This window comes from Zootoca vivipara, chromosome 7 (genome assembly GCF_965207765.1).
Source record: "Zootoca vivipara chromosome 7, rZooViv2.hap1.1, whole genome shotgun sequence".
Taxonomy (NCBI): Eukaryota; Metazoa; Chordata; class Lepidosauria; order Squamata; family Lacertidae; genus Zootoca; species Zootoca vivipara.
In genome coordinates this window covers 28,456,296-28,482,721 of record NC_142590.1, presented here as the reverse complement: position 1 = coordinate 28,482,721, position 26,426 = coordinate 28,456,296, and the positions used below count along the sequence as shown (strand labels likewise).

Genomic DNA, 26,426 nt, shown 5'->3' with positions numbered 1-26,426 from the left:
CCCCACCCCTCATGATTTCTGCATTACATTTCATCATTTGAGAATGGAAATGCCAGCATTTTGCCTTCCGCTTTCTATTATCAGATAGTGGCCCAAATTATGTAAACGAAACAGGCAGCTTTTTCATTGCCATGCAGATTAATGCGGGTGTCTTCATATTTCCATTTACTGCAGCTCCAGCCTGCTCCCACGGGTGGTTTCTTGAGCCGGGTTCATATGACATGAGGCACAGCCCATCTGTATCCTGCTGCTTTTAGAGAAATACTGTACTGTACTCCTTTCCCCTTTCATGAACTTTCCCTCAAATCAGCTTCAATGCAATTCCAAAATGCAAACTGTCATTTCATTGTGGTGTGAACAATTTGGGCAGCTTTTGCACATGTGCAGATGGTGGCAAAAGTGCCATCAGCTTGGAGTTTGGCACAGGGGAGGAAATAATCAGGCAAAAGACCTCCCCGCTCTCGCTCTGTTGAGAACAGAGAATGAGACTTGGAAATGCAGCAGAGGGGAAATGGCCTTGCAACATCTCAAGTGAACATAGCCTGTGCTGGAGGTGTATATTGCACACATCCTCATAGTAGCATCCTACGGTTGATGCTTTCTTACAGTCTTCACAATAGCCTTGCCACACAGGCCAGTAATATTCACTTACTGCAGGGTTGGGAAGCCTGTGAACCTGTGTTGTTGAAGTGCAGCTCCCATCAACCCTAGCCAACATCACCAGTGTTCAGAGATCATGGTAACCTGTAGGCCAATAGAATATGGAAAGCAACGTGCTGTGCTTCCCTTCCTTCCCATGTTTCTTACCTACACCTCAGAAAGACCTAGGCAAGCTGTTGTCCTTGGCTTGCCTATTGAGCTAAGGGCTTCATATCTTACATCTTAGCTGCACCAACTGTGTGTGTGTGTGTGTGTGTGTGTGTGTTGTGTGACGGTGCATCTAAATTATCTGCAGGAGAAGAGCTGTTACCGTTTCCAAGAGTATAAAACAGGACACTATCATTTTCTTTCCCTTTCCACAGAGGCCATCATGCTGCTTACCTAAATAATCCAAAAAGGGCTGCAGACAGCGATTTCTTGAGCAGAATAATGACAGTTTAATCTTTACATATCTGAAAAGCAGCTATTTGTAAGCTGCAGATGTCCAAGCTTTTGGCAGAAGTAGCTTTCTGCGTGATGTGTGCTACAAACTAAATCATCTCTCTTTTGAAATGAAGTGCATATTGTAACTTTGTTCTTTCCTGTTGTCTCTTGTCTATCCCTGCAGAATTATATGCAGAATGTTGATGCCCTTTTCAAAGTTTTTTTTTAAAAAAAATACAATAAACTAAGCTACCTGTTAGGTCAACAGTGACCTAAGTCTTTCATGTATCCAATTCAAAATTGGGCCTCGTTTAAAGACATCATACTGTTTTATTGTAATTGAACAAAGTGGTTTCCACAGGCTCGCCATTCTGAATTGCCCTGTGCCCTGTACTCTAGACATCTCTTCTTTGAGGACGTAGAGTATAAAAAATAAAATGATCTCCAGAAAAAGAAAATCCATTTTTTCCTTTTAGTCTTTTTTCTCTTTCCATATGCTTTTCTTACCCGAAGTGATTAAAACACACATCATAGTGGCAAAATAGACACACTCATAGAATCATAGAATTGTGGAGTTGGGAGGGAACCCAAGAGTCATCTAGTTCAACCCCCTGCAATGTAGGAATCACAACTAAAGTATCCATGACAGATGGCCATTCAATATCTCCTTAAAAACTTCCAAGGAAGGAGAGTCTGCCACGTCCTGTGGGGGTCCCTTCCTCTGTTGACGACCCTTTGGGTCCCTTCCAACATGACAGTCTTGTGATTCTGTGATTCTATTTTATGCCACTTTGGATTTCAGCAGAAATCTCTTAAGATATTTACATATGCCAACAAAAAGGAAGCAATGTAACAAATGCAATTTTTAATATCCACATTTAAACCAAGCAGTACTACAGTATTACTAATCACCATCGTTCCACATTTTGAGCAACATAATTAACTCTTTTCTTGTTATTGCAATCACAGATCGGCCACATAATTAACTAAATATTTCCAAACAATGTACATAAGCAAACGGCTAAGAACTGCAAAAACAGATACAAAGCATCAAATGTATCTTTCCTATACCAAAATTCCCTCCAGCTCCACTGCACCATCAGAGAAGACCTTCTCATATGGAAGCAGCAGGTGCTAATGAAAACTGTAGGAATCATCTCAACATTTAAAATAAATACATAAATAAATTCAAAGATGCATACAGATGGTGGTGTTTTTTCCTCCCAGGGATTCTCTGTTTCCACCTAGTCAATGTAAACAGGTGCCAACAACGGTCTCTCTAAAGAAAGGCAGAAGATTGAAAATTGATTATCTGATTAGCCCCCTCCCTCTTCTGGGAGGGGTATCAGCAGCCTTCCACCTGCTCTCGGCTATCCTATTCCATAGAGGCAGCTAGGCAGCCATCCACCTTTACTTTCTCATTTGCAAAATCCGTCTGGCTTTTCTCAGTCTTGACTAATCAAGGAAGAAGCATTCTCCCATGCCTTTCCTCAGTCAGATAAATATAGACTCAAAGATTAACACTAGCAAAAGATTTAATTGATCTTGATTTGTTTATTTGAGAGAATTATATGTTTGTTTAGCAGTTTTTGTTAATGGCTGCTTTAAAACAGGTATTCCCCCCCCCTTTTTCCACCTAGGTATACAGCTTTTAGGACATCCCATCATCTGGTGTGGGGAACTATGGAACTGAAGCTAGGGTAAGTGATCCGTAACTGGCTTTTAAGTAATATGCAAGAAGTGTGCACAGAATATTAGGTTGTTCTTGTTTGCTAGGGCCAATTCACACTGTACCTGGGAAATATAGAGGGCAGGTTCTAACTCAGTGATGGAGAGTGCTATTGTTCAGAATAAGTGATAAACTGTGGTTTGTTTTGAGAATGAGCTGTAGTGAGCATCTGGCTTATGCACTTCCTCTAGCACAGGCATCCCCAACCTTTGGCCCTCCAGATGTTTTGGACTACAATTCCCATCATCTCTGACCACTGGTCCTGTTAGCTAGGGATCATGGGAGTTGGAGGTCAAAACATCTGGAGAGCCGCAGGTTGGGGATGCCTGCTCTAGCACCACCACAAGGAAGAGTTGAGAAGCTTTGTTTCCTTCTTTGATTAATTGCAGTTTGTTGTGCTATTCAAAACGGGGCAGACTGTGGTTGATCTTTCAACTATAATCCATTGAAACAAGTTAATTTCAGACTGGTTTGTTTCAACAATCCATAGTGAAGATCAACAATAGTTTGGGGTTCCGGCATGATGCTAAACAGTGGTTAATCCTAACTGTGGGTAGTTGAAAAAAGCCAGCTTCATAAAACATGGTTTGAAGTTAGCTTAATGAGTTTGCCCAGATTTGGACATCAAAATGCACCTTACAATAAAACATTAAAGCAAAAATATTTGTGGTGGCTTTGAGGGAGAGATTGGATGCTTCCATTTTGTATTAGCCACTTAAAATGCTATCTATCTAGTCTTGAAGAGACTTTAAACTGGGACGACCTTAGCCAGCTCTCACTAGCTAGAGTATGCAATCTGAGCTGTTCTGTAGGGCAACACTGGACTTTATTTGATACTGAACGCATATTGGGGTACTCCTTGTTCCGTGTGTGACACTTCAATTGCTGGTTGTTTCTTTGCTGTAATTCTATTAAATTAAAACATAACGCACACTAAAATAACAGAGTACTGGCAAACCTTATAAAATCCTCATAAGCATTAGAACTCAACAGACCAGCAGATTTACCTGAAAGCCTACATGAATAGGTATGAATGGAAACTCAAAAGGCTTGGAGCCAATCATAATTTAGAAGAGAGGGAATTCCGCAGTTGGGGTTTGGGGATGTCTGAGTTTCGTGATGCAAGTTGGGCATGTATTCCCAAGGTTGCCTGCTTTGAATATCACGCTGCTATAATTATGCTGCCGCCCAATCTTCTTCCTTTGTACTGAGTGCCTCAAACAACCAGTGAAGTACAGTGGTACCTCGAGTTACAAACGCCTGAGGTTACAAACGCTTCAGGTTACAAACTCCGCTAACCTGGAAGAGTTACCTCAAGTTGAGAACTTTGTCCCAGGATGAGAACGGAAATTGTGTGCCAGCGGCAGCAAGAGGCCCCATTAGCAAAAGCACATCTCTAGTTAAGAACACTTTCACGTTAAGAACGGACCTCCGGAACGAATTAAGTTCGTAACTAGAGGTACCACTGTATTAAAGAGTGAGTGCTGTAGAAACTAGGCGAATTCAACTTAAGGTCAGAAACATGAAGAACTGAGGTAAAGTGAAATTAACAGGGTCATCCATCCCTACTTGAAATGGGGTTGTGCTGGCTGGTCCTGTCATTGATAACAGCTGTCCCCACCCATGCCTCCTGATGGTTGTGCACTTGGTGTCTATTTGAAGGGAATAGACACCAACATATAAAACATATATGGAATAGACACCAACATATAAAAGTAGGGCTTCTCTGCTCTTCCCTGCTATATGGTATATCCTTCTACAAAGGGTTTTGGGTAGCAGGAAGGAGGGCTTTTACTTTGCAAAGTAAATGGAAGAGCAATACACTTTTACAAGGCTGTGATTGAACCACCTTGAGCAAATGTGAGAAGACAAAATGTGCATGTTTGAAATAAGTAAAGGGTGAGCACCTATGGTCTTTTTAGACAAGGAAACTCAGATTTATCTTTTTCTTGCTCTTATATCCAAAATATGCAAAGGAAGTACATTAATCCATGCTATATACACTAGCTCAGAGGTTTCAGTGAAGCTCACGTCACCCTGCTCAATCAGATTTGTGAATTAAAAGAATGTAAACAGAGTTTAAATAGATGAAAAAGCAAAGTCTCTGCCTTCTGAATAGAATCATTCCAGGCAAAGGGCAGTCTGCATTCTTTTGGTCTTTGTATCTTTTTCTATACCTTTATGTACTTGTGTATAAATGATGTGGAAAAAGCAGCTGAGGCTCTCGATCCTTCAGTCCAAGTGTACATGTGTCTATATTTCATGGAATTCTTGTGGTTGAATCCCATAAGCACCTGCACTGTGCAAATAACATTTTCTCTGTTTACTATGAAGCTTTTTTTCCACATTTCAGCAGTGTTGGATGACTATAATAAAGCTTTAAGATATGAGATATAAAGTAGAATGAGCAAATGGGAAAGGTCAAGTGTTTAGTAATTTCTGAACACTAGCATAACTTCCCACTGTGGCAGAGTTTTCATTTCCAATAATTGGTTCTTATATAATAATGCCTCATACCTTGGCATAGCTGATGGTCCAGCCTCTGTTGCGTCTTTTGGGTTTCAAGAGGCAGCATCCTTTTCAGACAGTGCTAAGCAAAGGTTGTTTAGATGTTGCTCAATGCCTGTGATTTAGACTAAAAATCTTACAGTGGAAAATAAGGTTTGATTGTCAATTCTTTTTCCATGTGTGGTGTTCTAAACACACATAACATGTGCATGTCTGGGAAATATTATGGCTTGTCTGATGCCTCCAGGGTATTCAGGCCTTTACTGAGAGTTAAACTGAGGACTACCAACTCAAAACCCGTGCTCTTAACCAATATACCACATTAGACCAATGTTCACGCATAATGTGTTTTGTTATATATTTTTATAGCGACATCCTCTAATGTTCCAATTTCCTCTCCACCAAATTCAAAGGCTGTGGATCCTTCCCTAAAAAAAAAAACTAGCAATTCTATATCTGAGGGAAAGATGCAATTATATTTGCCTTCTTGGGAAGGGAACGAAGCATATTATTAAAATTTATACACAACACCATCAAGCAGAGATGTCCCTAGACTTATAAATGCTGCAAACTGGTTTGGGAGGAAATGCTCCTCCAGTGATCAGCTTCACCACCTTCCCAGATCTTCAGAAGAAGAATCACACACACACACACACACACACCCAAAAAAGTCTGTTATTGTGGTCTGTGGAGAGCCACTGTCATATGCAATTATGCATGCTGGTAAAACAAGATACAATAATGAAACCTGATGGTGCTGCCACAGAGATAAAACACTTGATAACTTATTATTTTAGTAGATCAGCAGGGTGGCCCATCGCAATGAGCTCTTCTCCCACAGCTTTGATTCTGTTCATCTTCTGGATGTTGAGAGACACAACAAAAGGAGAAGAAAACAACAAGCCCTTAGATGCTAAGGCTGCTGCTTCTCATGTAACTGGAGCGAGTTATTAAAGCATCGAGCATGGCAGGGACTTACCTGGATCCCAGATCAAGCTCTTTGTCCCACGTAGAGATTTCGCTTCATAAGAAACAACAGCTTGCAGATTGCTCTAGGGATGCTTACCGGTATTAAATTATTAATTGGGGACATGAAAGGATGGTTCTGTGACTTTCGTAGAAAAAGCGAGCTTCCCTTTTCAACATCATTTAGCTGTCCTAATCTGAGCGCTGATCCTACACTGCTTGGCTCGTGCGCTTCAGGTTTTCCTTTTGGTTTGGCACGTTGTGCAAAGCTTTATTGATTTCCATGGCAAAGATTCTGAAAGATAAAAGGAAGCAAGGTTTGTGGAAGCAGAGCCATACAAAGGCAAGGCTCGCGTGACCTGGAAACCTGTGTGACTGGGTTCTGGATTGCATTACAACTGACAGGCACAGGTATCATCTCTCTGGATGGTCCTGCTCAACTTTTGGTCACTGCAGAGAGGGCTCACAGTGTTGGGAAGGAGCTTTCAAATTTGCCGCTCCCTCTCCTCTCATGCTGATTACAGCAGCTGAGCAAAGCTGGTCTCTTGTGTGGGGCCAGTTTGCTGTCCCCTGTGTATCATTTGTAAAATATTGAAGAAAGTGGGCAGCTTTCCACCTCTGAGCCTGCAGAAAGCTACTGTGTCTTAAAAGGAGGCGTGTGATTACTCACATGTGATGATTGAGCACTCAATATATTGCACCTACACTTGCTTGCTCTGGCAATGAGCTGGAGTCCTTTTCTCTTAAGCTACTTGGCAAAGATGACAAGCCATTGTTGCACAAGGGTAATAGTTATGTTTGTGGGCCATTTCTCAGCTTGGGAATTCATAGAAGAGTCAGAAATCAAGGTTTTCATTTGCAATACTAATTCCATTCATTCCTCGATTATAACGTTTGTTTGTTCAAAAGCACAAGAGCAGCTTTGACATAGCTGCAGAGTTTTAATTGGTCGCCACAGTTTTGATTTCAACTAAACATTCGTAAAAACTGTCTGATGGTAAGAGCTGTTCAGCAGTGGAGCAGACTCCCACAAGAGGTGGTGAACTCTCCTTCCTTGGAGGCTTTTAAGCAGAGGTGAGATGGCCATCTGTCATGGATGCTTTAGCTGAGATTCCTGCATTGCAGGGGGTTGGACTAGATGACCCTTGGGGTCCCTTCCAACTCTACAACTCTATGATTCTGTGTTTCCCCCCCTCCTCCTTTCCTGCCCCCAAAGGCTTGAAACAATATTTCAGGATCAGCTTTTAATGGGGTTTGAACACAACCTACATACCGGTAGCTTTTAGTATTAGGGTGCCTTTGGATGCGGGGATTACTGCATTTGTTTCCCCAATTCTGTGCTGGGTTCTAACTATATTACACTGCATTACCTGATGTGCTATGGAACTGTGGCTTTTTAAAATTGATACACCGCCACATCAAACTAAATTTCATTCACACCATTGGCCATGGAGATGGCATATAGGCCAATTAAACAACATATTGCCATTCAAATTGTGTGGGAAGGGGTGACTATTTTTGTTTGTTACTATGGTATGTATTTTATATTTATTTATCTATCTATCATCTCAAACTGCCCTGTGATCCTCAGATGAAGGGCAGTATAGAAATTTAATTAATAACATAAATAGTCAATAAATGTGTGCAAATCCTCCATTTCCCATCAGTTAGCAATGAAATTTTGCAAGGAAAGGAAGACCTGTAAGTAAAAACTAGTTGAGTGGAGACTGTAACTTAGGCCTTGGACAGGAAGGAAATGTGGGACATGGGGAATCCATACGCTGCTGCTGTTGCTTGTTTGTGGGAAAGCATCTTAAATGCTTCTTGCTGAGATGTCTAGAATTACTTCTTGAAAAATACACTGATTGTACTCCGCTTCCTGCATAGTGTTCAATTTGCCTCGCTGAAGGAACGATGTAGTTTGGGAGCCACCTGTTCCAGCCATTGATAATTTTTTGTTACCATTTTGAGTCCAAGGAAATTTAAAGTAGCCCGTTGTTTAGCAGAAATCTTAATCAGCCATAAAAATCCAGCTGTGTCCATTTAAAAATGCAGCTGAGTGATAGCCTCATAGACCTTGCAGGAAGATTTCATAGTCAATTTGTCTTTTTCTGCAGAATGATTGTGTCAGATTGGTGGTATTCTGTTTTCTGTCCTTGTACAAAGGAAACAGTGCAGCTTAGGAGTTAAGAGTGGTTGAAGAAGACTGGAACAGAAGTCATTTCAAATCCCCCCTCACTGATGAAACTTATTGGGTAATCCTAAGGCAGTCATTATTTGCTTCACATGGTTGTTGTGAAGATAAAATGGGGAGGGGAATGATGTGTGCTACCATTGGTGCTCAGAAAAATAGAATCATAGAATTGGAAGAGACCACAAGGGCCATCCAGTCCAACCCCCTGCTAAGCAGGAAACACCATCAAAGCATTCCTGACATATGGCTGCCAAGCCTCTGCTTAAAGACCTCCAAAGAAGGAGACTCCACCACACTCCTTGGTAGCAAGTTCCACTGTCGAACAGCTCTTACTGTCAGGAACTTCTTGCTAATGTTTAGGTGGAATCTTCTTTCTTGTAGCTTGAATCCATTGTTCCGTGTCTGCTTCTCTGGAGCAGCAGAAAACAACCTTTCACCCTCCTCCATATGACATCCTTTCATATATTTGAACATGGCTATCATATCACCCCTTAACCTTCTCTTCTCCAGGCTAAACATACCCAGCTCCCTAAGCCGTTCCTCATAAGGCATCGTTTCCAGGCCTTTGACCATTTGGGTTGCCCTCCTCTGGACACGTTCCAGCTTGTCAGTATCCTCCTTGAACTGTGGTGCCCAGAACTGGAAACAGTATTCCAGGTGAGGAATAAATACATATAAAAATAGCAAATACCTAATATGAAGAGTATACATGCAGCGCACATACATGCACACATAAGGAAATTCGATAATAATAAATTGACATTTTAGCATGAGTTTGTGAATATACGCACTCTCTTCAGACATTACTGGAGTGAAGAGACAACCGCTGACCTCATGCAGGGAGCTTCCATAGTTAGAAAAGTTCCTGTGCAAAAACTGGTCATTCAGAGTTCCTGAGGCTTCAAAAATGAGGATCCACACATGCATTGTACCTTAGTCATGGGATTCCCAGGTGGATCTGTAACCCAGTGAATACTATTATGTTTGGAGAGGCAGGAAAGCTCTGCTTATCTCTGGGTTCTGTAGTCTGTGATGGGTCTTTTGCATCTCTTGAAATTGGCAATTGTGCACGATGAACACATGTATGTGAATCCATTCTGTTTGAAATAATTGTGTGGGACTTTTGCTCATGTGTGCCATCTACCTATGCAAACAAATCTAAAGTGTGGATTGTAGAGCAGGATCCTTTGGCCTACTGGCTGTTGCTAGCAGGTGTAAAGGCAGAAAAGAAACTCTCCTATGTTGACGGAAACTGTGATGGTACCCCAATATACTTTCAAATCCTGTATGATTTAGGCAAGTATGATTCCCCTCTCCTTAACCCACATACTGTGATCCTTTATGGCTTACTTTATCCCAGTAGTTCAAATAATGCTAAAAAGAAAAATATCCAAAGCTGCTTGTGCCTATCTATAAAAAATCAACAGCAAGCTCCTGATTAACAAAGGATACCCGCCTTGCAGTTTGCGTCCTGTTAAAAAGAACAATAGGCTGTGATTGTGAGTGTGATTATCTGTGGATGTTGTTGCTTGGCAGCTGCAAATGTAAAAGCATGGTAATGTCTAGGAGAAACAGCGTTTAGGACTGTTGTACCACAGTGAACTGTGAAAACTGAGTGCCCTGATGCTGATGAATGTAGAATGAGATAATTCTGAAAAGTGAAAAGTAGCAATACAGATTTTTTTGAAAAGAAGAACATTGTGTTTGTACATAGCTAGACAGCAAGAATTACATGAGAATTAAAGCTGAGCAGGTTGTAAAGAATGACACACTTGTATAGCATTTACGGAAGATGCAGTGTCAGATGTCATGATTTTGGACTGATAAACCGTGGTTTGTTTGACAGTAACCCATGTGCCTCTTTCCCTCTTGGTTTTATATCCTGGTTCATAAGCAGGAAGGATATTACAATTTCCAATGCCAACAATACAAGAAACTGATTTAACAAATTATTACGGAAGACAGTACAAAGCCATGTGCTCATGGGAGGAAAGAAAAGGAGAGAAGCAAGGACAGGAGAGAGCATGAAGGCTTATGACTTATTTCCCCATCATTTAGGGACCTGAGTGCATGACATTTTAACTGGGCCAGTTTCTGGATCCCTCAACCACAAATGCCACAAACTTGCCCGAAGATTACCGTACATTGTCACACATTATTTTATAACTGTATCAACCCTTCTGCTGAAATCAGTGAAGCCTCCATTCCTTAATTTTGCCAGCTCGTGCCCAGTGTCATTTAGGACATAATTTATTGTTTTCAGCGTCATGTTTAGAGTGGGCTGCTCAAATACATGGGACTTAAGTACGCAATGAGATATCAACTTCTCTTGACTTCAGTGAGACCGCTCAGAGCATGACTGATGCTGCGATCCGAACAATGTCTCCTTGGAAGTCCTATTGAATTCATTGGGACTCACTCCCAGGTAACTGGGTTTAGTATTGCAGCCTCCATCCTGGTTCAGCCCATTATTATCCCATCAGTATTCATTGGACTTTTCAGGGAAACATAAGCACACTCTCACATACCGGTACAGTATGTCTTTACAGAACCGGGGGGGGGGGGAGGACAGGTGTGAACAAGGGATAAAAGTGAGCAACTGCAGGTGCTTTTCTTAGACTTCACTGCACCTGGAAATGATGACCAGAGGCTTATGCAAAAGCCACTCACTGTTATTTTTTGAATGCAAGTGAGACAATCGGAGAGTAGGATTGTTTTCAAGGTGAGAGCACAGTCTGAAAACCTAGTATATTTGCTGGTACATGCTATGCTGCTTCTTTTATATATATATAAAAAATCAGGTGTTATTATGCAAGGCAGAACATGCCATAAATGCTGGTAATGTCAAAGACAATTGTGTCAAGCAGTAAAACCCAAATGAACTTGCCGTGTCATGCACTAGCTCAATTTGGGGAAGGAAGAAGCCTGACTTTGAAGGCATCTGAATCAATCCCCAGTTAAAATTAAATTTGGAAGCTCCAGCATGTAACTCCATTTACAACCTGCACTTAAAGCTCAGGCAAATGTTTCATTTAGAAGAAATTGAGTGAGGATTACAGACCACATAACATTTACAGTGCTATATTTTTGTCATTAAAGTCAAGTTACAGTCCTTTTGTCTTAATCCTGTGTGCCCTGGAGATGATTTAATTGATAAATTGATATTTTTATACCAGATCTTTCTTTCTTTCTTTCTTTCTTTCTTTCTTTCTTTCTTTCTTTCTTTCTTTCTTTCTTTTAAAAAATATGGTGGTGTAGTGGCCAAGCCTAGTATACAGTTTTTAACATGTGAAAACAAGAAATTCATCAGTGGACAAAACACTGGTGACTCTGGTTTAACAGAGAAAAACATGGGTTAAAATTTTGGGCTGTGTTGAGTTCCATTCACCATTGGCACATTTGGTTGCTGGAAAGGCATTTCTTTTCTTCCACAATGCAAACTGAATTTACTGCTCAATAAATTCATTTTTTTTTTTGCATGGAGCAAAATAAGTGAAAGCATTCTGTTGAACTTAGCCCTCCCTCCCTCCCCCCACTTCAAATCCCAACTCCTCTCTCTAATGCACATACAAAAAAAATCTTTATGCTTGGTTGGGCTTGTGTCATCATCTCATTAAAACGTTGCCATGCAAATGTATCATAAGTGTTGCCTGAAGATTTCTGTCTCATGCAAAATTTAGCTCAAATTCTTCTGGCATCAAATACTTTCTTATGCATAAACCTTCTGTTTGCTTTGCTGACGTTCCTCCTTAGTCGGCTCTCATGGTGATTCATTATCTCGTGATATAGATTTCCAAGTATCATCTTTGCATTGATTTTTATATCTTTAATAACCTCTCCACTGAAGATGGCTCCACTTGGTGTCATTGATCGCATCAAAAATTCAAGGCTTACAGAAATACTAGAGGGCTAATTGGTAGCAGAACATTTCAGACGTAATCTTAATGCAGTCTTAATCTTCTGCACTAAACCTACCTGAAGGTTTACTCATTGGGGCTAAAGGGAAAGTTTTGAGTATGCAACTACTGGAAATTACCTGGTGTTATGAAATGTAAGACACTTCAAAAATCCAGATAGCTGGATTTGGTATCATTAAAATTGTGTGTGTGTGTTATTTTGTTTTGTTTTCCATAAGCCTTTAAATCCTGGGTTATCATTGTCTCCCAGCCCTAAATCATTTGATTCCCTAGAACCATAAATGAATATACATCCACTGTCAGGCAAAAAGACAGTCTGGCTAAGTGTCCATTCAGAGGGTTAAATGTGCTTGTATGGATTGATATGTCTCCTAATTTTACCTGCACTAAACATATTCACTATCAGTAGTTCTAAAAGCCTATAGTGTGTTTTTTCCTTGTGCTCTGGCAGCTCCATAGGAGTACCCACTGCTAGTGTTAGAACATTCAGCAAAATCAAAAGCAACACAATGGCAGGAAACAATTCAGTATAGAAAACTTTGTGGAATAATGCAAAACATCAAAACTATCAAACTGAAGTCTCTGAAAGTCCTTGAGTAAGTCACAGTGCCAGACTTTACCTGGTGGTTGATATGATAGCCATGTTCAAATATATAAAAGGATGTCATATAGAGGAGGGAGAAAGGTTGTTTTCTGCTGCTCCAGAGAAGCGGACATGAAGCAATGGATTCAAACTACCAAGAAAGAAGATTCCACCTAAACATTACAAAGAACTTCCTGACAGTAAGAGCTGTTTGGCAGTGGAATTTGCTACCAAGGAGTGTGGTGGCGTCTCCTTCTTTGGAGGTCTTTAAGCAGAGGCTTGACAGGCATATGTCAAGAATGCTTTGATGGTGTTTCCTGCTCGGCAGGGGGTTGGACTGGATGGCCCTTGTGGTCTCTTACAACTCTACGATTCTATGATTCTAAGCTTGTAAAGTAGAAAGATGTGTAATTTCTTCATTAACCAATCTTTTTTCGAATTGATATAATATACATGAGAATGAAAAATACTCTGGAACAGTGCTCATGCGATTGTGTAGTCGCTCGCATGAGCACTGTTCCAGAGTATTTTTCCAGAGTATCTTTCTACTTACGAGTGTTTATTGAACTAATTGGCTGATGAAGAACTGAATGAAACAATACAGTAGTTGCTATCCGGAAACACTGTTCAGCAAAGTTCAGCGTTGGACATCAGAATTGGACATCAGAATTGGACATTTGCCGATTATACAAAGCTTTACAAGCTTGATCTCCGCTGGGTAAAGTCTGGCACCGTGACTTCTTCAAGGACTTGCAGAGACTTCAGTTTGATAGTTTTGATGTTTTGCATTATTCCATAAAGTTTTCTATACTGTAATTGTTTCTGGCCAGAGTGTTTGTTGTGGGGGAGGAAGGGAAAGGAGAATGTTAGCCGCTTTGAGACTCCTTCGGGTAGTGATAAAGAAGGATATCAAATCCAAACTCTTCTTCTCTTCTTCTTAAGTGTGGAAGTCTCTACCTGTCGGTGCTTGCATTTGGGAACTTTGGTCTGATTTAGTAGTGCTAAATGGGCAGGCATGATGGGAGTTGTAGTCCAACAACATCTGGAGGGCCACAGGTTAGTCCCCCATAGATTTCATAGGTTTGTTACAACTCATAAATGTTTTGGACTGACTTTTAAGTCTTCCTCAACATTTCTTTGCCAGGCAGATTTCAATCCTTTAGACCAGGCATTGCCAAACTTGGCCCTCCAGCTGTTTTGGGACTACATCATCCCTAGCTAACAGGACCAGTGGTCAAGGATGATGGGAATTGTAGTCCTAAATCAGCTGGAGGGCCAAGTTTGTAGGTGTTTGTAGGTGACTCTGATTATCTGCAAAATATTCATGAATGTGCTGGCATGACCCTATGTGAACCTTCTCTATTTAATAGAGGTGGGTTTTCAGCCCCCTACTCATTTTCCTGTTTTACAGTAAATGCAACATATTTTGAACATCTCGGCAGCACTTCCCTGATTTAAACAGTCCAGGGTTAAACACAGAATTGTTAAATGGTAATAAAATTTGTTGAAGCAAAATATGTCAAAAGAAACATAAAATAGCATTCTAAATAAGCATAATTACAATACCTTCTGTGTCATTAAGGTTATGAGTCATAATTACTAGACTGTTTTTGGAGAGCTAAAGCAAGCCTGCTCCCCATTTATGGCGTAGGCTGTGCTAGGAGTAGGGAAAGGGGAAAGTCTCATTGCACAACCTGAAATCCTTATGCTGATGGGATGCTTATTCAGCGCTCCAGTGGATACAAGCCTCTGCAGGAGGCAGTATGTCTCTGAATACCATGTGTTTGAAATCACGTGGAGAGAGGAACATTGCGCTCGTGTCCTGCTTGTGGGCACCCCAAAGACATCTAGTTGGCTCCTGTGAGGACAGAATGTGGGACTAGAAAGGGTCTTTGGTCTGATCCAGCAGGGATGTTATTTTGTCCTAGAGGTGGTGAGTTACATCCCCATGGGTCTGCCTGCCACTGCAGCTGGCAGCTAGCTTCACACCAGTCTGCTGCGGCTGATGCTGAAGCAGTGGTGGTGGCAGCTGTTGCCCTCAAGCTTGTTGCATCGTTATGGAGCGCTGCTGTTGAAAGTGGCCAATGCCTCTCCAACAGGTCTCTCCAGGCTCGCCCTTCTTGCTCTGATGAAGGCTTCTGTTGGGAGAAAGCCTCCTCCCACATCATTCCTCTCCTGGCTTGCTCAGGCAAACAATCAGTCAAGTTAGACGTAGCAGGGCAACAGCAGCTGTGGCGTGTTACTTAGAGCAGCTGCATGAGAGGCAGGCTGCTGAGGGGTCTGTAGGAGTTGCTACAGAGATGTGGAAAGAGACCAAAGGGCAGGGAAAGGGTCTACAGCTGAAGGAGAGAGAGAGAGAAAGAATGTACTAGAGAAAGGGGAGAGGCTGCAAGTCAAGGAAGAAAGAGAGAGTAAGGAACTAATTATGGGCTGGTAAGAAAGCAAGAAAGAAGAAAGAACGTGGATATAGCCACTGTGCTACAAGAGGTAGACAGAGGATCCAGTCATGGCAAGGGCTTCGAAACCCTAATAGTAAGAGTCCCACCAGGCCCTCTTGGCATTTAAGAGAGCGCTAACGAATCTTAAGTCCTTGCTAGCAAATTTTGACATGGCTCTTTCGAACAGTGAGACGCTGTGGCTGAAGTGACACATGAAAAGCACGTCACACACCTGCTTCTGCAGAAGCATGATCTTGAGAGCCAGTGATAATCCTGAAATGGTGGAGGAAGAAGTACCAGGAGCAGCAGCAGCAGCAAGGTGAAAGTAGGCAGGAGGAGGAGGAGAATAGTGTTTATATCCAGTCAAGCATGAGGAGGAAAGGGGACATGTTTAACAGAAAACAAGGTCTGCAGTAACTTTTGTTGACTAGTCCAGGGCAACAACGCATATAGAGAAGGCATGGGTAGTATTATCCAAATAGGAGGTTCTTCTTTCCAAATGAAGTCTGGATGGAATGAAAAGGTCCAAATGGCTTGCTTTGTGCCCTTCTTTTTGTCTCCAAAGACATTTGTGTGGAGAGCTGTAGGGTGGAATGCCGAGACGTTCTATATAATACAATATGCATGTGTCAGGTGAGCTCATAAAACAAAAGCAGGAGATTTATACAGATGTGTGGCAGCATCTGGAGAGGATTTAGGTGAGTGCACATCTGCACCTGGACATCAAATGTAAGCAGAGGGAAAGGGGTGGGGGGGAACCCTCCTGTTTGCCCACAGCAGCAAGCTAAGAGGGGGTCTCTGAATGGTGCTGCCAGATCAAACATTATCCAGATGTCTCTTGCATTGTCTTCTTTTCTGCACAGGCTTTCCATTTCTTTTCTTTTAAAGAAGAAAGAAGTATTTTCATTTTCCTTAGGTATGGTAATTTTATATACATTGCGGGAGAGTGAATTAAATAAAGGAGAATTTGGAAACAGGCAAGCTACAGCTATAAAGAAAACATTATGTGTTAGGATGAATGGAAAGCATATTGTTGAATTTCCTATGTTCTTAACTTTGTATTATTAGTGTGGATGCATATATATCTATATCAGACATAGTAGTCTTACCTTTTAATTACCGTAAATGGTGCTGAAATGAAATAGGTTGTTGGATATAATTTACATTATTTCAGCATTTAGAAATAATTCTTATGTTGTCTACCAACTGTTATTTTAGTGGCCTTCCAATTTTTGGAGATATCAGCCACCCTTGCATGTTACTTTTAATTCAGAGTGATGGGTATCTAATGTTTCAGGATATGAGCACCAATTCCCCCTCCTTTACACACATGCACACAATTTTCATGAAAATTAGAGTTGTGTGTATTTTGCAGTGATTACCAAATTTTCAGTAAACAGCAGAAGGTATTGAGAAATCCTGTGTGGACTACTTCTGATAAACTACTTTGTATAAATTTGTCAGAGATCTTTAGATTCAAACTCAAAGAGTGGATGTGTAAGGACAGGATGATTGTTCTGTGTGTGCAACATATATGTAACAACAGGTGGTGATAACACATGATGTAGGCGTCTTTTTGATTGCCCTCCTATGAATTCCAGGCTTGGCTCAATGAGCTTATACATCTGTGGATAAATTTAACTGCAAATCAGATTTATTGACTCAGGCTCCCTGATCCTTACTGCAGAAATCTAGCAGCTCACTGATAACATTTTGGAATTCTGCTCACGCTCAGAGGCATCCTCATTTTGAGTTATTCTAGATGTACACAAAAGAAGAAACCCATGCAAGATTCAAGTTCTGTAGCCTAGTCCTCATTGTTAACAACCACTTTGTGTTTTGCACTGGATAGAAAAGTAATGTTAAAAATATTTCGGAAGAGAATGTGTAGCAAGCAACAGTTTTTACAAGCCTCTCACAGAAGTGCAATATTCCTTATGCGAGAAATTATTGATTGACAAATATATGCAAAGCTTGAACATCTCACACCGTTAGCACTTCACAATTTCCAATTCAAATGGGAAGTTTCCCACCCGGTGCAAAACAGTTCTTTAACAAGCACAAGCATGCTGGTGAAAGAAACAGTAGTGTACACACACACACACACACACACACAGACACACACACACACTTCCCCTCCCTTTTGCTACCCTCTTCTTTGTAGTGCTGAATGCAGAAAAAGAATCTAAGAAATCTGGGCAGCCCATCAGTTTGCCATGGTTCGTTTTAGCTAATCCAGACATCTAGCACAGCAGGGGGAAAACTGCTGTATCTAGTGAAACAAGAGCATGAATAATTAAAACTCTGTTATTAATGAACTTCCAGTCGTTATGTAAATGAAACTGATTTCAAGTCTAATTTGTCAGCCTGAATTCTTTTTCTGTTCTTCCTTTGTCTGGGACAAGAACTCATCATAATGGACTTGATAATAAAACACTGGCAGACATGCTGTGTGCAGTGCCCATCTTACGCTGGGGCTTTTAGCGTCGTTAATTGATACAGTTCCTGCAGGGGAAGTCTATATAAGGCAACTTGCGCGGCGCTTTGCTTTTTACAAGCGGCTTGTTTCCTTTCAGCTGCGACGGCCTTTCTGTGCAGGCCCCACATTAGCATATACCTTTGCATGAGAGGTGGCTTGTAATTGTGAGTTGGTAAATAGTGCCTCTCTCCTCTCTTCTCCCCCCCCCCATTGTCCCCCCTCCCTTGTGCTGGCCCATGAAAGCAAGAGTTCAAGAAGGTTTGTGAGGAGACAAGGGTACAGCTGCCTAATGACAGATCAGAAAGAGTCGGCTCAGAAAACTATGCAGCTAGTTACATAGGGCCAGTTTGCATGTTTCACAGGAAATATTGTGGTTCCAAGAAATTATCTGCTGTGGTGGCCCCTGGTCCCAGGATACCGGTGCTTTCTATATTCCATGTGCAGGCTGTGCATTAGTGTAACCCTGCACATCATGTGGATGGGGGTGGGTGGGGTGGAATCTACATGTTTTGTTCATATACCCAGTGAGAGGTGCTGGAACTGAGTTCTGGTTTATCTTCTCTCTCTCTCTCTCTCTCTCTCTCTCTCTCTCTTCTACACCCACTGTTCTACCTGCACTGTCTGAGGCAGTATGCCTCTGTATACCAGCTGCCAGTGGGGAGAGCACTCTTTCCACAGGCATGTGGTTGGCCGCTGGACTAGATGGGCCTTTGGCCTGATCCAGCAAAGCCAGTAGTGGCTGGTGACACTGAGGTTGCTACAACTTACCTGGATGGGGCTGGATTGGGGCGGCATGGCAGTGGGGTTGGGCTTTGCAAACATACCAGCATAGGCATTTTTAAGAGAGAGAGAGAGAGAGAGAAGTTGTGTGCCACCCCCACTCTCTGTTGAGTGACAGCAAGATCCTAGGGGGATCCAGGCACTCACCCAGGGTCTAAGAATTAAGACATGGTGGAGATCGCAAAAGTTGTAAGAAGTATGGTTTATTCACCTATTTACATCTACAGTCTGGAGTGAGGGAGTCCAGATCGTACATGTACATCACAGTCATTTCAAGAGGGGCTTGTCCCCCACAGCAGTACAGCCAGACTTTAGCCAATCTGCCCAAGATGGATCCCAGTCTTCTGGGATCTTCGTTTCTCCCTTCTTCCCCTAACACAGGCACCCGCAAACTGCAGCCCTCCAGATGTTTTGGCCTACAACTCCTACGATCCCTATCTAACAGGGCCAGTGGTCAGGGATGATGGGAATTGTAGTCCAAAACATCTGGAGGGCCGGAGTTTGGGGGTACCTGCCCTAAAGGTAAAGGGACCCCTGACCATTAGGTCCAGTCATGACCGACTCTGGGGTTGCGGCGCTCATCTTGCGTTATTGGCCGAGGGAGCCGGCGTACAGCTTCCAGGTCATGTGGCGAACCAGAGCAGCACACGGAAACGCCGTTTACCTTCCCACTGTAGTGGTACCTATTTATCTACTTGCACTTTGAGGTGCTTTCAAACTGCTAGGTTGGCAGGAGCTGGGACCGAGCAAAGGAAGCTCACCCCGTTGCGGGGATTCGAACCGCCGACCTTCTGATCAGCAAGCCCTAGGCTCTGTGGTTTAACCCACAGCGCCACCCGTGTCCCTAAGCCTGCCCTAACACCCTGTTAAAAACACTCTTTCCTGTCACCTGACACCCAGTTACCCTGGCAACCTTCCAACCCCCAGCCTCTGTTCACACCTCAGGGCAAGGGGGGGGGACAGTTCTCTTGCATTGCCAATAGCTTTCAATGGCTCTTTATTGTTTCTTAACAGCCCTAGCTTGGCCAGTTGTTTTGCATAGACTAGCTCAGGAATTCCTCTGCAGCTTTTTTCTTCATATCCCAAATAATCAGAATCCTACCGTTTATTAATTTCTGTGGTTTACCCCCCCCCCATTCGATAACAGCAACACACTAAAAAAAATTCTATTGAAACCATAGAAACAATTGCAATAAAAATTATCTGCTGGTGTGGCCTTGCAACTCTGGCATCACCAGTGTTTGAAACTCCCCTTGTTCTAGGCGCATTTTGCAACAGGGAATTTCAATACTGCGAGCAGTTTCTGAGCTCTGGGCGCAGTACAGCGACTATCATTTCAGATTAAAACTGCAGAGTGGAAGGAAAGGAGGACCTTTTTCTGCCTCCCCACTTCCAGCTACTCTCCCAAAACCCTCTTAAGAATATTAGGAGGGTGGGCAGACAAGACGAAGACTAGACCATGTGAATAATGAACAAAATATTTAGCTGCAGTTCTTTCGTTTTCAGCTTTGTATTCTTGTTATATATATAAAAAAAGTGTGCCTAGACATTCAATTGTTGCACCCATAACCTAGGTTTAAGGATTATTTGGGGGCAGGGGAACCAAGCTGGTTTAAGTCATGTGATTGCTTCTTTAAATACATAGTGCACAAGGGGCTTGAGATAGGAGGGGATCCTACCTACAGAACTTACAGAAGATTTTTACAGTGGAGGCATTAAAAAGAATGCCTTTTTGTCGTCTTGTCTGTTGAGTTTGCAAGCACCTGGGCCCAGGTCCAAACGAGGACTGGGAATCTGGCCATTGCTAACAAGAAACGTTTTGAATTGCGGCTGTTGAGTTCAGGGAAGGGAGGGGAAGAGTTTATTGTTGTTATTTTCTTTACTTGGGAGCAGTTTGTGCTTCGTTTGCCTTTTGCTCTTTTTTGTGTCGAGTTTCTTTCTCTTTCTGTCAGAGGCTGTTTTCAACAGTGACTCTTAAATCGGCTGCTGCATTTCCAGAGTTGGCAATATAAATGTCAGACCTATAGTATATTCTGGTGGGTTGAGATACATACTGTATATATATAGAGAGTTCCATGTTCTGTACCACTTTAACTCAATTTGAAAAGGTAGACATACCCAACCCCAAAAAAGTGTGGGGCGTGCTCGTGAAGGCCAAACAACATATGCTGTTATTTCACACACACGTTTTTTTAAGCTCACCACTTCTATTTGGGAAGAAAACCAGTTGTGGGCCCCCAATGTGAGTAACCAGGACCTTTGGGGGTTAAGTACAGCTAAGCAACCCAGCCAGATGGGTAGAGTATAAATAATAAAATTATTGTTACTATTATAACCATTATCAGCAGGAAATTAGTGTGGGCCACAATCTGATCAGGAACACACTGTGGAATATGTGGGGTCCATCAATCAATTTTCACCAAAATAATATTAACCATTTTCTTTAAGTGTATACAGTGCCATTTTTCTAGGAAGAGAGGTGCCAGAACTCACCATAAATGTCTCCCTTGTTCTCTTATACTGCCAATGGTGCCAACCTGAGAGGTGCTGGAACTGAGTTCCAGCTGGAAAAAAAGCCCCGAGTGTATATAATGTCACATCAAATTCAGCCCTGTTACTGGTGAGAACACCTAGAGCCCCCTCAGTTTATCCAGTATGTACTCTGTGAGCAGTTACTGCTGCCCAGTTTGTGTATGATAAAGTCCTGCACATGGTCCAATCTAGCGGCTGCTGCTGCTTTGAGGGAGAAATATATGGGTTGACAGTATAATGCAGCCAGCTACTCGAGAGCAGTTCCCATGAATACGCCAGTAGATGTTGCTGCCTTATTTGCATGAATCCCTGGCAAGTGTTGTGTGGTTTTCTTGGCTCATACATTATTTCCTCCATGCAGCTCTGCCCTCGGAACTGTTCTGCTTGGCGGATTTTAGTACATATGAAATAGGCCAGAGTATTCTGCAGAACTGCTCTGCTGTTCACCCACAGCAAGGCATAGAAAAGGTTTTTGCCTAAAGCCAGAATCCTATGCACCCCCGCTTCCTTCAAACCGGCCTCCCCACCCCCCAAAGTGGCTGGAAACCACGCCTGGCATAGATAATTTCCCACCCCCATTTTGCCAATGGGATGGAAATTAAGTTGTGGTTCCAATATCAGGGGTCAGCAAACATTTTCGGCAGGGGGCCGGTCCACTGCCCCTCAGACCTTGTGGGGGGCCGGACTATATTTTGAAAAAAACAAACGAACGAATTCCTAAGACCCACAAATAACCCAGAGATGCATTTTAAATAAATGGACACATTCTATGCATGTAAAAACATGCTGATTCCCGGACCGTCTGCGGGCCAGATTTAGAAGGCGGTTGGGCCGCATCCGGCCCCCGGGCCTTAGTTTGCGAACCCTGCTCTAGCATAAGCTCTTTGATGCCTTGTTCTCTTAATGATCAGGCAATCACCTCACCAGGAAGCTAACCTGTCTTACTACTTTTTGACACTTGTTAAATCCAGGGATTTGTGTAGTCTAGCACACAGTTTAGCACCCAGAGCCTTGATTAAATTCTAACACTTACTGGTTCCAGGAGAAATAGCTAGCACCCACAAACTCATAACAGCATATTGCCACATTGCTCCTTAAAAGTTCAGTCTTCTGTCTTCCACAAAAGATGCCCATTCCCAAATCAACTCCCTTAAAATATTTCCTATGCCTTTAGTTTTACATTTTCCACAAATAGAAAATTACTAGCTGGAATCGAGGGGGGGGCAATGAGATCTTCCTTAGCTGGATTTTGGCCACTTCTGGTTGTGAATATGTCACTGGAGTCTGTGTATTGCAGACAAACCAAGTGACCGAGGATCATGTGGTCTTCAAACGCTGACAGCAAGTAGTGAAACTGTGCCTCTGCTCCAATTGTTTCTGCAGCTTGTAAACGTTCTCTGTAATGTTTTGAAAAATTGTCATGACTTTATTCGTTAACATACAGAATGGAAAGGATATGGAAAGAGGGGAAAGGTGGGTAAGGGAATAAAGCTTTAGTGTTCATTGCCAGTATTTGTAGTTATCCACTTTGGTATATGAATTTGCTCAGCTGTATTATGAACTCGCTATCCACACCCCGTACCCTTCTCCACCCTGCCCTGCAAGAATTCCTTGTCCAACTCTGAATATTTCATGATACTGAGACCAAGGAACTGAAACCAGGCTACTGTTACCGAGATGTACATGAGGGGAGCCAGCAGCCATCTCAGTGTTTGAGGACAGGTATACCCTCACTAACCTTTCTTTCTCTGAAGTTGCTGAATTGCAACTTATTACCAAACCTAAAACCATGGAGAGACCTGGTCTGAATAGAGACATTGGATTCTTATCTCATTATACATGATAAAGCTATTTTTAGCCATCTCACCCCTTGCTTTTTCCTGTAAGACCAATTGCAGTCATTAACAGTCAACAGGTTTACCACACCTATCAGCCAATCACCTATTCCCACCACCCTTCTGAGTAATACCCCTCCTCACCCTCTCACTATATATAAGGGTCTGGTGACTTCCATTTCAGTGTACCTGAAGAAGTGTGCATGCACACAAAAGCTCATACCAATGACAAACTTGTTGTTGTTTAGTCGTGTCCGACTCTTCGTGACCCCATGGACCAGAGCACGCCAGGCACTCCTGTCTTCCACTGCCTCCCGCAGTTTGGTCAAACTCATGTTCGAGAACACTGTCCAAACTTAGTTGCTCTCTAAGGTGCTACTGGAAGGAATTTTTTTTATTTTGTTTCGCTTTCTTTATGTTGTTTCATACACATACTGCATACATTTTATTACATGGGGGTATGTGACAACATGACCTCCTAAAATCTAACAGAAAGGAAGATTCTTTATCTCTAATATTGTCATTGCTGAATAACATGTCCTTATCATCCATGGGATGTTTAAAAACACAATTGTTGTTTATTGGTTTATATGGATTAGTAATTTTCTATTAGTGTAACATTTTTATATCAATTCTGTATTTTAGTAAAATTTGATACGTTGCTGTTGCTTTAGTTTTTTTTTTGTACACTCTGTGTTTGTGTAGAAATGGCCTATATGAATAAAACAAAAGAATTTTTATTCTCTTGGAAACTAGATGGTGAATTGAGTCAGATTTCTCATTCAGTATTATACCACCAACATGGAGCTCCATGACAGAAGCCAACCATGCATTTTAGTAAACCATTCTGAAACACTGAGATGTTTCCTATACAATGACTAAAACAGAAATGTGAACTGCTCCACGGAAGCTGGATGCTAGATCTTTGTGGATTTGCTCAAATACCTTCTCAGCTGCAGTGGCAATGTGTGAACATGGTGCCTTATAATTACAAAAGGTTTCACCCTTCTTCATACTATGCTGCAGTCAGTAGGCTATCAGCATCTTCACCCTTTTTCCTGTTGTCCTGTTAAGACATAACTGAAGGGCTTCTTTTTAATGGCTGGTTTAATTTGGCTATCATTTTGCTTTATTTACTTTATTTTTACAGTTATATGGCCCTACAGAGATCTCGGAACTGCTTTATATTTAACTGCTGTTAAACACATTTCTTTCTCTTTTTTAATCGGTTACACGGCAAAGGGACTGAAGGAAAATGAAGGGAAGTCTTTTTTGGAAGCAAGAGTGTTGTGTTGCATAAGAGCAGGTGTTTACAGAACAGTTCATTGAAATTCAGCATGGTTCATTATGATTTAATGGAACTAATATCCAGTTTATAATGTTCTGAGTTGCAGCAGCTGAATCTAAAGTGATAGTAAAGGTTTACGGGTTTCCTTTGGGTCAGCAATTGTTGGCAAAACCACCCGGGGAAGCCATTAATTTTCCCTTATGGGCAGCAACTCCTGGCAATTTTTTAAAAATTAGTTTTTACAGTTTAGTAAGGATGTTTTTACATTTTGTAAAAAACAAAAAACCCTTTTATTTTGGTCCAGGTTTAACTAAATGTACACAGGTGGCTAGATGGCACTGTGGATTAATATACTTGAGGATTAATGTGCCTGCAGGGCTTATATCACAGAAGCAAAGCATATTCACATGGAAAATATTCCAACATTCCCAGAATGACTGCAAAACGCAGTCTTTCAGGCTGCACTAATAGCTGTACTCCTGTTTGCAGGATTTGACTTGCAACAGGTTTTCAGGCTAGCTTGGTGGTATTATGCCACTGTTTTTAAGGTTTGTGAAACCATTGTTTATTTTTTTAAAAGTGCATTTGTGCCTTAAAGGCAAATATAGGACTAATTCTACAACACATTGAAAGCTGTACTGAAAGGCAAGCCTCTCCGAGTTCTCCCTGCAAGCCAATATAGAGCAGCCAACAAGGCTTTGCAGCTTCAACTCACTGAATTCTGTCCTGCACCCACTTGGGATTCCGAAGGTTTTTATTCAGTCTTCATTTTTAAGCAAACCATCCTGATTCACACTACTATGCGGGTGAGGGCATAGATAAGCATCAGCTTTTGCACTTCTCTGTACTACAGCTCTTGGCTCAAATAAAGGAAAGAACCAAAATGTGTGTGTTAGGGTAAAATGCATCTTAAAATGCATTTTTTCATGATAAATACTAATAATAGTGGAATGGCTGGAACAGACTTGTGAATGAACATGCGAAACTGATACATACTGGAAATAAAAATGATTCATTTATCGCCGGTGCTCACTAAGGTTCAATACATCCCCAGAATCAGTAAGTCATAGCTGCCAAGTACCCCGTTTTCCCCGGGAAACCCCCGTTTTTACTTAACTTTTCCCGGTGGTCCCCCATATCACTTTGTCTCCCGTTTTTCTCCATTATTTTCTCCAGACTGCAGCCATTTTTTCCCCTGATTTGCCCTTCTATGGGCAAGTGCGTAGACACAACTTCTGGTGTCAGCGGTGGCCATTTTTGGTGCCCATAGATGGGCGGGACGACATCGGAAGTTGCGTCAACGCACTTCCGGACATGCGTAGAAGCTACTTTTGAAGCCAGCGGCGGCCATTTTTGGTGCCCATAGAAGGGCAAAGCGACACCGGAAGTTACGTCGACGCAACTTCCGGTGTCACACGGCTGCCGGTCCCGGATTCTGCAGTCTGGGACTTGGAAGTGCAGTTGTCTGTTGCCACCAGAGTCAACAACATGCACTCATAAAGGATTCAAAAGAAGAACTTTCACCTGAAGTGGGACCCTCTGTCTGGCAGGCTGCCATGAATAATGCAGGCCTAGGTAGCAGATGCGCCATATCTTTAAAGCACATACAAAGCACAATAATATTGGGAACTGTAGTTTGTTAAGGGTGAAAGGTGAGGGATAAACAGCAGTTCCCATGATTATTCTTAGAATCATGCAATTCTAGAGTTGGAAGGGGCCATCAGGGGCATCTAGTCCAGTGTTTCCGAAACTTGGGTCTCCAGCTGTTTTTGAACTACAATTCCCATCATCCCTGACCACTGGTCTTGCTAGTAAGGGATGATGGGAGTTGTAGTTAAAAAAAAATCTGGAGCCCCAAATTTAGGAAACACTGATCTAGTCCAATCTCCTGCAGTGCAAGAATCTTTCGCTCTGTGTGGGAACTGGGATTTTCTGGGAGTGATTAGATTGAGTCTCATGCTCTACTACCTGAGCTGTTCCCTGCCAGGGAAGGGGTTGCTTTTAAGGTGCTTTAGGGATGTGGTGTGCACACATTCCTGGCCTGTGGACTTGTGTTACTCATGTTACTCAAGAATGTGACAGCTGTTGTTCCTC

General features: G+C 42.1%; 1 protein-coding gene across 2 annotated transcripts in view; it reads left to right on the top strand.

The window, feature by feature from the left end:
• The window catches only part of ADGRL2 (adhesion G protein-coupled receptor L2), a 548,846-nt gene that overhangs the window by 82,784 nt on the left and 439,636 nt on the right, over positions 1 to 26,426 (top strand). For both annotated transcript variants that reach the window (XM_088673884.1, XM_088673885.1), the window contains exon 2: positions 2,724 to 2,783. The gene's annotated coding sequence lies outside the window, so the exon portion shown is untranslated. The remainder of the gene's footprint in view (positions 1 to 2,723; positions 2,784 to 26,426) is intronic.